Genomic DNA, 13,872 nt, shown 5'->3' with positions numbered 1-13,872 from the left:
GGTGTTGATTTGCATTTCCCTAACGATTAGTAATATTGAGCACCTTTTCATATATTTGGTCATTCCTTTATCTTCCATGTAACAATAAATATTCATATCCTTTGCTTATTTTTTTTTAAATTGGGTTGTTTTGTTGCCATTGAGTTGTAGGTGTTCACTATATATTTTGGGATTATTCTTATCAGATATATGGTTTGCAAGTACTTTCTCCTGTTCTGCATGTTGCCTTTTCATTTGTTGATTTTTTTTCTTTCCTGTGTGAAAGCGTTGAGTTTGATGTAGTCCTACTTGTCTTTTTTTGCCTGTGTTTTTGGCGTCATATCCAAGAAAGTTTTTCCCACACAAATATCAGTATTTTCCTATGCTTTCTTTTAGGAGTAAAACTGTTAGAACTAATAAATTCAGTGAAGTTTCAGGATAAAAATAATTAATAGTTTCATTTCAATACACTGACAATAAACTATTTGAAATGAAATTTTTTTTAAAATCTCATTTTGGGGGCTTCTGGGTGGCTCATTTGGTTTGGTCCCTGACTCTTGATTTTGGCTCAGGTCAGCATCACATGGTTGTGAGATTGAACCCCATGTTGGACTCCAGACTGAGTGTGGATCCTGCTTGGGATTCTTTCTCTCCCTCTTTTTCTCCCCCTCCCCTGCCTACTTGTGCACTCTCTGTCTCAAAATAAATAAATAAACATTTTTTTAAAGTCTCATTTTCAATAGTACAAAAAGAATAAAATACAAACTTAGCCAAGGACATAAAAGATTTGTATACTGGAAACTACAAACTACTGATGTAAGAATTTAAACTTGACTAAAAAGAGTTCCTATAATGAAATCAATGCATATATGGGTCAAGGGATCTTTGACAAGGGTGCTAAGAATGCACAATAGGAAAAAATAGTCTTGAATATCTAGTTTTGGGAGCATTGGATGTCCATCTGGTTTTGGATCCCAATCTTACATCATACACGAAAATAAACTCAAAATGGAATAAAGGCTTAAATGTAAGCCCTGAAACTATAAAGCTCCTACAAGAAATCATAGCAGAAAAAAAGAAAGACAAAGAAATCATAGCAGAAAATTTTTATGACGTTCAATGATTTCTTGGATATGGCACCAGAAGCACAGGCAACAAAAGTAAAAACAGACAAGTGGGACTACATCAAACCAAAAATATTCTGCACATCAAAAAGAGACAATCAACAAAATGAAAGGGCAAACTAAATAGAAGACATTTGCAGTCCATATATTTGATGTCATTAATAATCCCGAATATATAAGGAACAGCTATAATTCACTAGCAAAAACAAAAACAAAAATAAAAGAAAATGCTTGATTAAAAATTGGGCAAATGACTTCTACAGACATTTCTTTGAAGAAGACATGCAATGACCAACAGGTATATGCTCAGCATTACTAATCATTAGGGAAATGCAAATAAAGTCTATGATGAGATACCATTTCACACTCATTAGATTAGCTGTTATAAAAACAAAAAATAACAATTGCAGAGAAATTTTAATCCTATGCATTGCTGATAGCAATGTAAAATGGTATAGCCACGGAAAAAATGGATGGATAGTACTCAGATAAATAAAGGTAGAATTGCCATTTAATTCAGCAATTGTACTTCTGGGTATACGTACAACAGAACTGAGAGCAGAGACTTCAACAGATATTTGTGTATCGTTACGCAAAGCAGCATTATTTATAATAGTCATACAGTAGAAATAACCACAATGTTCATCAGTGGATAAGTGGAAAAACAAAATGCAGAACATACGTACCATTGAATATTATTTAGCTTTAAAAGAAATGAAAAATTCTGACCCATGCCACAACATGTATGAATTGTATGTTGTATGTATGTTGTGTGTTCATACAATTATGTATGAACATAATGAAGACATTATGTGAAGTGAAATAAGCCGGGCACAAAAGGATGAATACTGTTATGGTGTCACTTAGATGAGGCACATAGAGTAGTCAGATGTACAGAAATCCAGAGTAGAATGGTGGTTGTCAGGGATAGGGATGAGTAGATGGGAGTTATTGCTTAATCAGTTGAGTTTCAGTTTGGGAAGGCAAAGAAGTTCTGGAGACTAATAGGTAGTTTCACAGTAATGTCAGTGGACTTAATGGCACTGAACTGTATACCTGAAATTTGTTAATTAAATTTATGTTATATATATTTTATTAAAATTAAAATAAATTTTTATAGGCATTGTTGCATAGATAAGATTTAGTGTGGGCAAGATACTATTTTGATGTTTCTATAGATTCTTCAAAATATTGGAAAAAATAATAACTTCCCCAGGTAAATTGGAACAATTAATGTTAGGCATTGCATGACGACGAAGAAATAAAAACTGGGATGGTTTAGAGATTCTTCCTTGCTTGCTATATGATGAATGACGTGGGCCTGCCTGAGGATCCTTTAATTTTCATTCAGTGCCTGATTCAGGTAGATTTGTTCGTGACAGAAATTGTTCTTGGGAGATAGAAAGCCACACTACTGGAGGAAACCCAAATTTTCTCAGCACTCCTTTCAGTGTGAATAGAAAGGAGGTCATTTTAACTTTAATTTTCAAATTCCATTGACCTGGAACTCCTTCCTTATGTAGGACTGTAGACTCCTGCAGAGATACTAAAAGTATTTCTGAGAGTCTCTAACGCTCTATCCTATATAATTCTATTGCCCAGCTTAATACTGATTTCTTGCCAGGGCCCGCATTGCTGTGTTTACTGAAATACATGAGCCCAGTTGGTAACTCACCACTGTTCCTGTGAGTACAGAAAAACAATTAACAGAATATTTGTATCTGTGAAGGGCTATCTGGTAGGAAGTGTTGCAAAATGTGGGGAATATTAAAAGCAGCACTTTCTTTTTGTGATGTCAGACTGGGGACAAGACATCATACAACCATCATTGTTCTCTGTTCTTTTGTTTGTGTTATATTTTCCTTAATCTGTATTCCCTTATGAAATTTCACAAATGTTCTTCTAACATGTGTTCTCAACACTCTGAAAATTCCCATGTTTGTACCTTGGCTACTAAACCCCTGTGTCTGTCTATACAAAGACAAAGCTTATATATACATATATATGTATATATACATGTATATATATGTATATACATGTATATACAAAGCTTATACATATAAGCTTTTTGATATAATCAGACTCTGAATATCAGTTTATTTTCAGTTGGGGCCCTGTTAAAGAAATATTCTGGGCCTTAAAAAAAAAAAAGGAATCGCTGAAATAAAGTTATGTAATCAATGTAGAACATTACTTACAATACATATCAACAGACCACCATAGTATCAAGTAATAATCTGAATCTTGGTTAAAATATTCCAAACATTCTGAATGTTAAAACTGCGGAAATGGAACAAAGTCTATTTGCAAATAAATATTCCAAAAAGAAAAATTAAAACATGTATTTGGAATATTAAAATATTCCTTTACCCTCTTTTATTTGCATATTTAAACATTTAGGCTGAAAACAAAGTAGATATTCCGTATTTGCTACCAAATGTGTGACAAGAAGGCAAATTTATTCTATAATCCTCATTTGAAGAGGAAGTCTTTGCTTAATCCATCAACTTTTCACATCTCTAGTTATCTCATAGAGAAGGAACGAATGAGAAAACAGTGTGAACATCCAGTTACACTTTTTGTAAAGATTTTTTTCTCTACCTTGCTTACTCTATACAAAAGAAGAAAGAAATGATCAAATGTTTGAAGTGTGACCTCTGGTGAAAGCTTCCTGGAGAGGATTTTGTGAACACTGGTTTTATGCTGTTAAGGCAGCAGTGGTTTCTGTGAACTCTCTGGTCTCTCATTATCTCTCCTCTATTCCATCTAATGAACTAAAGGGTATTAGGTTGAGGTCAAGCTGTGGTTGCTGGGAGTTTAGAGTTCTGTTAGACTCTGGACAGCCAGTGGTCAGTCTTCTTTTTTGTGCCATTAATCAAAGATTAAATGGAAGAACCACTTTATTTTGTCCTTCCAAAATATTTCATAGGTCTTCTGTTATCCTCTGTTCTTCTGTCATTTATTTTCAGCAACTTACCAACATTCTACCAGTTTGTATTGTAAGATATCAAAACAAAACCAAAATTATTGTAAGGGAGAAAATAACTTTTTAAAATAAGATTGACTTAGGTAGAAAGATTTAGGAATAGCCTGATAAAGTTACATTTACATCTGTGTACTGCAGAAATAATAGCTTGGGGAGACTTTATGTAAAAATTTGGGTAATTAAGAAAATTGCTATCTGTTCTTTAATCATTTAATAATTCAGAGAGAAGCCATGTATCCATGTAATTGTTAATGTGGACTGCAAAATAAACACAAATGTTCATTTCTGTGTCCCATTCAGATTTTGTGACTGGTAAATATTACCCCCACCATATTGATTGTGCAGTGATCCACATCAGTCAATAAAGTTACAGCTGTAAGCTACATGCACAGTACAAAGCACAGAGGAAGCACTCAATAAATAGTGATTGATTGATTTGTAAATTGCATGGTTTGCTTTTATTTGTGAGATATAAAAATGCATGCAGATAATTAGCCTAGAGCTATTTTGATAATTGTGTATCAGTGGACTTGCTTCAGAATTTCCATATTTATAAATCCAGATATAAATATCATGGCATTTTTATTCAACCTCTTAGAACAATTGACCATGCACATAGATTCCAGCATAATATATTTCTATTGCATTTCTGTTTCTTACTAAAATCAGAGCAGGCTAAAAACGCAACTAGAATTTTTAAGTAAAATATTGTATGTTAATGTAGCAAAAGAAAAATGGAAGAATCCAAAGCAAATCAATGTTAAACATTTCTACCTAAAAATGCTTATAATATTTGATATCCTAAAAATAAGAGAAAGTTGCTAGGTTGCTTGGTTGCACAAAATAGAATATAATATAGAAAGCGTCACAAGCTGGGCCACCTTTAGAAAAGGCGATAAACATGTGAGCTGGATATATGATATTCAAGAATGTTGGTAAAAATGCTGGCATGGGGAGTGCATACCTCAAGTAAAAGTGCTCAAATAACAAATGAAAAGCAAAACAACTGACAAAAATCAACATAATGGCTAACACAATAAAAGGCTTTTAGGTTGCCTTCTGTATTCTAGCATCCAGATTAAGACCACTGATTTCAGTTGCTAAAATGTTGCCTTAGAAATAATTTTTAATTGTGTTGTAAATATCACACGAATTAGGTTTTGAGGTCTTTAGTCCAGTGCAGTTTATTTACTATTGTATTTCCCTAGCTGCTTAGTGAGGAGCAGCACAGTATTTGCTCATTAATTGACCATTCTATGAATACGATTATTACATATAATCATAATCCTAGCTCCATGGTTGATTTTAGACCATCGGTTTGGGAGGCTAATAATTACACCCCCTCTTGTAGCATTAAAATAGATTTTCCACAACACACAAAAAAATACACTGAGCTGACATTGTCCTCTTAGGTTTTCAAAAGAGTAGGGTACTCAGCTGGAGGAATCCCCTGTGGGGAGAATTTCCTGTCTCTGAGAAGTAAGAGTGATGTCACTGATAGTGGTGGAGTAGGAAATTACAAAGATCCATCCCTCCACCGAGTCAGCCATTAATCTGGCAAAAAAATTGTTCAAATCAACATTTCAGACCTCCAGAATCATATTTAAAAAAAAAAAAACAAAACGAACAAAACCAAGGGAGTGTTTGGAGAAGAAAAAGTCTGCTAAATTTTAGCACTAAAAGAAATTTCTGTCAAGTCATTGGCTGACCATTTAGATAATGGAGCAGAAATGTCAATAATAACATGAAACGAGGAATAAATAATAACTTGAAAAAGTCAATAAACAAATGGATAACTGCAGTATTAACAAGAACAAAACACATTATTAACTCTATTGGTTTTTTGTTTTGCTATTGAAAAACATGTACAGGGGCACCTGAGGGACTCAGTTGGTTAAGCGTTGGACTCTTGATTTTTGCTCAGGTCATGATCTCATGATTCGTGGGATAGAGCCCTGCATTGAGCTCTATGCTGACAGTGCAGAGTCTGCTTGGGATTCTCTCTCTCTCTCTCTCTCTTTCTGCCCCCACTCATGCGCACACACTCTCTCTCTCTCTCAAACTAAAAAAATGTACAGTATTTTGCATTCAAGAAAAAGTCCTTTCACAACTAAAGGTATGTTGCATCTTTTTCTTTTCATTTATCACCTTTGTTAACATAACATTCCTCAGTTGCAAAGATTCCCTGTACATGAGCTGTCATCTTCATAGATGAGTCTAATTCTATGTAACAAAAAAAAAAGAGACAAAAAAATAGATTTTTCTTGTTCCTTGAAGTAAGTCTGTATTACCATAAACTTGTCTCTTAGAACATCTTTGCTGGATTGCAAAGATTTCCAACCATTGTGTTTTCAATTTCATTTGTCTCCATGTGATTGATTTGTTTGACCCATTCACTGTTTAGTAGTATATTATTTAGCCTGCATGTATTTGTGTCACTTCTGGATTTTTTTTTTGGTTGATTTTGAATTTCATACCAATTGGTCAGAAAAGATGCATGATATGATTTCAGTTTTCTTGAATGTATTGAGATTTATTTTGTTACCTAACAGGTAATCTATTCTGGACAGTGTTCCAGGTGCACTTGAAAACAATGTATGTCTTGCTGGTTTGGGGTGGAATGTTTGGAATATATATATATTAGGTCCATTTGGCCCATTGTGTCATTCAAAACCACTGTATTTTTGTTGATTTTCTGTCTGCATGAACTCTCCATTGATGTAAGTGGGTTACTAAAGTTCCCCACTATTATATTACTGTCCGTTTTTTCCTTTATGTTTGTTAATAGTTGTTTTGTATATATAGGTGCTTCCAAGTTGAGTGCATAGATATGTTACATTCTCTTATTGGATTATTCCCTTTATCATTATATAGTGTCTTTGTCTCTTGTTACAGTCTCTGTTTTAAAGTCATTTTTCTGATATAAGTATTGCTACTGCAGCTTTCTTTTTGCTTCCATTTGCCTGGTGAATGTTTTTCCATCCCTTCACTTTCAATCTGTATATGTCTTTAGTCTCAAGTGAGTCTCTTGTAGGCCGCATGTAGATAGGTTTTCTTTTTCATTCATTTAGTCACCCTCTGTTTTTGATTGGAATGTTAGTTCATTTACTTTCAAAGTAATTATTGATAGGTATGTACTTACTGCCATTTTGTTGTGTTTTGGTTGTTTTTGTAGTTCTCTTTTCCTTTTATTCTTGCTCTCTTCTCTTGGTGAATGATGACTTTAATGTTATGCTTATATATTTTTATCTTTCCTTTTTGTGTATCTGCTATAATTTTTGATCTATGGTTACAATTAGGTTCATATATAACATGTTATGCATATAGCAGTCTATATTAAGTTGATGGTTGCTTAAGTTTTAATCCATTCTAAAAGCACTAAATTTTTACTCCAATCCCCCCCCAACCCTGGCCATGTTTTATGTATATGATGTCATACTTCACATCCTTATATTTGGGGTATCCTTGACTGATTTTTATAGATGTAATTTTTTTTTACTGCTTTTGTGCTTTAACCTCATACTGGTTTTATAAGTGATTAATCCACTTTTATTACATTTGTATTTACCTGTGAAAGTATTTCCTTTCAGAATTTTCTTACTCCCAGTTATAGCTTTTTCTTTCCAGTCAAAGAATTAATTTTAACATTTCTTGTTAGGTTAGTTGTGATGAACTCCAACTTTGGTTTGGGAAACTCTTCATCTCTTTTTTTTATTCTGAATGATAACTTTGCTGGGTAGAGCATTCCTGGTAGCCAGTTTCTTCCTTTCAGTATTTGGAATATATTATGCCACTCCCTCTGTCCTGCAAAATCTGCTGAAAAATTAGCTGATAACCTTATGGGGTTTCCCTTGTATGTAGCTGTTTTTTCTTTCAGCCATTTCCCCCCTATTCTATTTATTCTAATATTTCACTATCCCCCCCCCTTTTTTAATTATTATGTGTCTTGGTGTAGAACTCATTGGGTTGATTTTCTATGGGGTTTTCTGTGCTTCTCAGATATGGATATCTGTTTTCTTCTTCAGATTAAGGAAGTTTCCAACTATTATTTCTTCAAAGAAATTTGTTGTACCCTTCTCCTCTTCTGGGATCCCTATAATGCAAATGTTGTTATACTTGATGTTACTGTATTCCTGTATTACTGTATTCCTTTAACCTGTTCCCATTTTTATTCTTTTTTCATTTTTTGTTCATCTTGGTTGCTTTCCATTACTCTTTGAGCTCATTGATCTGTTCTTCTGCTTCCTCTAAACTGCTATTAATTCTCTCTAGTGTATTTTTTATTTCAGTTGAGTTCTTTATATCCGACTGGTTCTTTTTTATATTTTCTATCTCTTTGTTGAGGTCTCACTGAGATCCTTCACTCTTCTCAAGTTCAGTATCCTTATGCCCATTACTTTGAATTATCATACATAATGCTTATTTCCATTTCATTTAGCTCTTTTGCTGTAGTTGTGTCCTGTTCTTTCGTTTGAGGCATATTCCTCTGTATCTCCTCATTATGCCTAACTGTCTGTACCTGTTTGTATGTATTAGGAAGGTCAGTGCTATCTCTTGATCTTGAAAGTAGTAGCCTTTTGAATAAAAGATCCTGTGATGCCCTGCAATGCAGTGTCCCCTGTTCATCAGAATTGGGTGCTTGAGTGGTGTTCCCTCATATTCCTTATAGCCTTGTGTTTTGTGTTCTGTGCATGTGAAGGAGCAGTCACCTTTTCCACACTATGAACTAGTTTCCAGGGGAAAGACCCTCATCTATGGGTGGGTATGAGGGTGGTGGTTGTGTTGGGTGTGGTGGCTTCAGCTTCAGGGGGCAGCAGAGGTTCTGGCTGGCTCCAGGGGAACACAGAAGCATATACTCCAGGAAGCTCCATCAGCTGAGGTCAATATTGATAAGAACTGTAGGGTTCTTCAGTGGCTAAAGCTGTATGTCCATCGTGGTGGTGAGAGCTACTGGGTCCTTTGTGGCAAAGGCTGTTCTAGTCCTTCTGCTTTCCTTTCCCCCCATAGGTGGAAGTCATGCCTAGAGGATCCCTCTAGGCACTGGGGTCCAAGATGCAGGCTTGTATGTTGTGTCAGTGGTACAACTGTTCAGGGTACAGGCAATAGTGGAGTGGCTATGGAGCCAAGTGCTGGTCATGTGCATGTTACTGTCAGGACAGGGATGAAGGGTGGTGACTCCAGCCTCCTGGAAGTACATCAGTGGCTCCTTCTCCATAGGGTTAGAGTGACGTGGATTCTAGGGACCGCTCTCAGCTGAAGTAAGTGTCAGCAAAGGATTGTATGTGTTTTGGTGGTGAATGCTATGGGTGTTCACATTGATAGCAAAAGGCTACCTGCTCTGTTTTCTTCAATAGGGGGAGATTATGGCCTAGGGGATCACTCTATGCACTCAGCTGTGAAAGACAGGGAGATAGGTTGACCCACATGAAATGTTTTTCTATGCAGACATCCCTGATTTTTCTGATGCACCAACTTGCTGCAGCTTCTTTATTATAGTGTTATTTTCACTAGTGGTTAATGGTTTATTTTTTAATTTTTAATTTTTTTTGGTGCTGTGATGAACATTGGGAGCTCTCAGTCTGTTATCTTGCTGAAGTCACTCTTGTAGTTTTCTTGGTGTTGAGTTTTAACATTTTTCTCTCACATGTGTAATTTACAAATATTTAATCCCACTCTGAAGCTTGTTTTTCATTATCTCAACAATTTATTTTTTCTGAGCAAAATATTGTGATTTTGATGAATCCAATTTATCGATTTTTTTCTTTTATACATTGTTTATTTCATGTTGTGTCTAAAAAACTCATCACAGGGGCGCCTGGGTGGCGCAGTCAGTTAAGCGTCCGACTTCAGCCAGGTCACGATCTCGCGGTCCGTGAGTTCGAGCCCCGCGTCAGGCTCTGGGCTGATGGCTCGGAGCCTGGAGCCTGTTTCCGATTCTGTGTCTCCCTCTCTCTCTGCCCCTCCCCCGTTCATGCTCTGTCTCTCTCTGTCCCAAAAATAAATAAAAAACGTTGAAAAAAAATTTTTTTTAAAACTCATCACAAAATCCCAAGTTTCACAGATTATTCTCCTATAACTTTTAAAACATTGTATAATTTTATGTTTAGCATTTAGGTCTTTGACTCATTATCAGTTATTTTTTAAAAGATGTGATTTATGTCTTAAGGTTTATTTTTTCTTTATGGAAGTTCAATTGTTTAAGAAATTTTGGTGAAAGAACTATTGTTTTGCATTGAATTTCCTTTGCCTCTTTGTCAAAAATCAGTCAACTATATTTGTGAAGTCTATTTCTACTTCTTTTTATTTTTAACTAAATTAAGTCATATTTACAGTGAGCTTCTTACAGACAGTATATTTATTAGGCTTTGCTTTTTAAGTCAAATCTGAAAATTTCTTTTAGTATGTTTAAATATTCACTTTTAAAGCAATAATTCAAATAATTGGAATAAAATCAATTATCTTCATAGGTGTCTTATTTTCATTGCATTTTTTCTTAAAAAGTTTTTTTAGTGTTTATTTATTTTTGAGACAAAGAGAGACAGAACATGAGGCAGGGGCGGGAGGGAGGCAGGCAGAGAGAGAGAGGGAAACACAGAATCCAAAGCAGGCTTCAGGCTCTGAGCTGTCGGCACAGAGCCTGACGTGGGACTTGAACTCATTAGCCGTAAGATCATGACATGAGCAAAGTCGGACCCTTAAACGACTGAGCCATCCAGGTGCCCCACATTTTTTCTTTATTTTTAACTCTATCAGCCTTCTCTAGATTTAACTAGATAGATTTTATGATATTTTTTATCTCTTTTATTGACTTTTGTTGTGAAACATTTTTAATCAATTTTCTATGGTTTCCAATATACAGTTTTAGTAATGTAGTTCAACTTTAAAATAATAGTATACAATTTCACATGAATTATGAGGCTATTCATCCCTCTCAGCCCTTGTGCCATTGTTGTCACATACTTCACTTTTACACATGCTCTAAGCACATAATACATTGCTGTTGTTATTGCTTTCCTCTATTATCTCTTTACAATTAAAATGGCATTAAAAGTATATATTTCATCTCTATATATTCCACTTGCAATGCTTTTGTTTTCTATAGATTCAAGTTTCTGACCTATATCACATTCTTTTTAGCCTGAATAACTTCTCTTTACATTTCTTATGAAGTAGGTATATTGGCAATAAATCATATCTGTTTTGTTTTGACAGCCTTTATATCTCCCTTTTGTTTGAAAGATAATTTTTCTGGGTATATGAATTTTTCCTGCCTGCCTTCCTTCCTTCCTTTCTTTTTTCTTTTTTCTTTTCTTTCTCCTTCTCCTTCTCCTTCTCCTTCTCCTCCTTTTCTTCCTTTTCCTTTTTTTCTCTCTGCTGGCTTTCATGTATGTTAATAAGAACTGTACTGTAATTCTTCTCTTTCTTTCTCTTGTCTTACACCCATGAATGCTTTCAAGATTTCTGTTTATTTCATTAATTCTTAGAAGTTTTTTTTTCTTATAATTAGAACTTATTGCATCTGCAATTTGGTTCTGCCACTACCATTGTAAAGTTACTAGTCATTATTTCTTAAAATATTTCCTCTGTCCCGTTCTTTCATTTTCTAGGATCAAGGATTCAAATTTCTAGTATTACATAGTTTTACATTGTCCTTCAGTTCTTTGATGCTCTTTTCTGATTCCTTTTTTGATATTTGTGTCTTGGTTTCCATAATTTCTGTCACCCTATCTTTAAGTTCACGGACTATTTCTGTGACTTTGTTGACTCTACTAATGAGCCCATTGAAGGTCATAATTTCTATTTTGCCGTTTTTGGTTTCTAGCGTTTTCACGAAATACCTTCATATATTCTCCATTTCTCTGATGAAATGGCCTAACATATATTAATTTTCATTGGAACCTTTAACATATTAATCATGGTTATTTTATTTTAACTATTTTTAAAAACTATGTATTTTGAGACAGCAAGAGTGAGTGCGAACAGGGGAGGGGCAGAGAGAGAGAGAGAGAGAAAGAGAATGCCAATTGGGCTCTGCAACATTTTCAGTGAATAATTCTGACACGGGCCTCAATTTCATGAACTGTGAGATCATGACCTAAGTCAAAATCAAGAGTCAGACACTTAACTGACTGAGTCACCCGGGTGACCCAATCATAGTTATTTCAACTTCATCTGATTAATCCAACATATTTCTCATACTGAGTCTGGTCATATGCTGCTTTTTCCCTTCAGATTTCTGGCATGCTTTGGCATGCTTTATATCTTTAATTGAAAGTGAGACATATATTGGATAATAGAGGTTGAAGTAAATATTTAGTATGAAGATTTATGTTACTATGGCTAGAAGTTGGGCTTTGTTTCATGTTTGCTGTAGTTGTAGGTGTTGAAGTTTTCAAATTCTTCTAGTGACCTTGTTTTGGTCCCCATTAAAAATTTTTAAAAAAGTTTATTTATTTTGCTAGAGAGAAAGAGAGCAAGTATTAGTGGGGGAGGGACAGAGAGAGAGGGAGAGAGAGAAGCAGTATCTGCATCATCAGCACCGAGCCCAACACAGGGCTTGATCCTGCGAACTATGAGATCATGACCTGAGCTGAAGTCAAGAGTCAGCAGCTCAACCCATTGAGCTACCCAGGCACCCCTTGTGCCCAATACTAACTTTGGGCTTCCCTAAATATTCCTCCTGAAAGACTTTGTGTCTTGAAGCTCTTTTAGCTGTAATCTACTGTTTTTTATACTGGAGTCATACTGATGTGGTCATAGGGTGTGAGGGAGGGGGAGCATTCTCTAATATTCTCTAATTCTCTAATATTACCAATTAATTTCAGTGTTTTTGTGGTCTGCTTCTTGGGTTGTGACTTTCACAAATGTTTCTCTGATGATATAGGTATTCCCCCTACCCCACTGCCTCCTACAACCTTTTCTACTTGCAGTGCTCCCAATCTGTTTCCTTAAAGGCATGACCCCTGTTGACTTTGTATTTCTTTTTTCTCCTTAAGTGATACAGGATGGCTAGAGGGAGCTATGTCCTTCGATCAGCTAGTGAGATAAGATTATTGCAAAATTTCCCCTACCCATTTCTAAGAGTAGGACCTTACTACAGACAAGGCTTTAGGCATATTTTATAAGAGTCATTCTTCCCCTACCCCCCAATCACTAGAAGTTGGATCTTGATTAGTCTGGTTTTTCTATTTTTTTTTCAAACCCATTGATTATAAGTAAATTGAGAGTCAGAGACCTTGTGGTCTCTAACTTTGAGATTAAAAGACCACCTTCACAATTTTTTTTTTCATTTTCTCTCAATCTCAAGGCAATTATATCTTCTTAAAGCCTATTTTGAAATGTTGACTAACCTGATTTAAAGAAGTTGTTTTCATTCTGCTTATAGTTTTGCTTGTATAACTTTTCTTAAGGCAGTGGTTTGAACTTGCTGCTATTAGTTGCAGAAAGTAGCAGTGAGTGGAACACAAGAGACAGGAAACTCCTCTTATTATTTCAGGGTTTTATGTCAGTTACAAATGTGATACCTCAAGATTCAGGGAGGTATAGTCATCACTTGATTGCTTTCAGACACCCTGAAAGATTCTAGTGACTGAAAAAAAGCAATATATTTGAATTTATAAATAGTGACCCCAAGAGTCGACCAGTAAAGATTTGGTATAAGATCTGCTTACATTTCTGAACTAATACCTATTATGGTAGATGTTAACTTTCTTCATACTGTTGTGACAATTATAAGTGTTTCTAGCACCCACTTAATTTAAAATGAAACTAATGAAATCTTAG

Source organism: Acinonyx jubatus, chromosome F2 (genome assembly GCF_027475565.1).
Source record: "Acinonyx jubatus isolate Ajub_Pintada_27869175 chromosome F2, VMU_Ajub_asm_v1.0, whole genome shotgun sequence".
Classification (NCBI taxonomy): Eukaryota; Metazoa; Chordata; class Mammalia; order Carnivora; family Felidae; genus Acinonyx; species Acinonyx jubatus.
This window is presented reverse-complemented; position numbering follows the sequence as displayed.